Source organism: Alexandromys fortis, unplaced genomic scaffold, assembly GCF_014885135.2.
Source record: "Alexandromys fortis isolate MF-2015 unplaced genomic scaffold, M_Fortis_MF-2015_v1.1 scaffold_436, whole genome shotgun sequence".
Taxonomy (NCBI): domain Eukaryota; kingdom Metazoa; phylum Chordata; class Mammalia; order Rodentia; family Cricetidae; genus Alexandromys; species Alexandromys fortis.
In genome coordinates this window covers 153,545-154,381 of record NW_026068334.1, presented here as the reverse complement: position 1 = coordinate 154,381, position 837 = coordinate 153,545, and positions in this window count along the sequence as shown.

The following is an 837-nucleotide window of genomic DNA, read 5'->3' as shown; positions in this document are numbered from 1 at the left end:
TCTCTCTCTCTCTCTCTCTCTCTCTCTCTCTCTCTCTCTATCTCTATCTCTATCTCTATCTCTATCTCTATCTCTGTTGAAGTGATAAAATGCCTACAAAAGCAAGTTGAGGAATCTTTGTTCCTTACTAGTGAATATAGATTGTTTGGAAACACAGTTCATACATATAACTATTATTATGTGGAAGACAAAGCAGAAGGAGCTTGAAGTAGCTGCTCATCTAGATAATCTCATTAGAACATATACATATATTCATATCTTCTATCATAATCATTTAACAATTCATTGTGATACATGAGTTAAAATATTTAGCAATATTGAAATATGTCATTGGTAATTCTGGTCACTTTACCAATAAATAGCCCACCAAGATTCATTCCTTCTAGTGATAACTTTCTATTCATTTTTAGGCTCCTACTCTTTTCAGTAGGGATCCTCACCAAATGTACCTTAGATGTTAAGACACATTCTCACTCAATCCAGCAGAGTATAGATGATCTTCCAAGAAAGGATTCCCTCTACCCATATATTTCAAAATGTATTGAGAGAACTGGACCCTGTAGTAATAAAGAGACAAAATCTGAGCAAAAAACAGATCAGGATCACCCCACCCACAACCCTGCCCTGCTGTATGCTAGGACCAGTGCTCAACAACAGCTTAAAGCTCCTACTTTAAGCTCCTACTCTAAGGCTACCCACCCAGAGCAGTGAGCCTCAAGGTCCCCAGTAAGAGAGCCCGGCACCCTCAGCCTGGGCTCCAGGGGCTCCTGTGTTCTCCTGAATCCTGCACTGCCTGCCCCGTCCTTCCTTCTGTCCCTGGATCCCTGGGCTACCAGG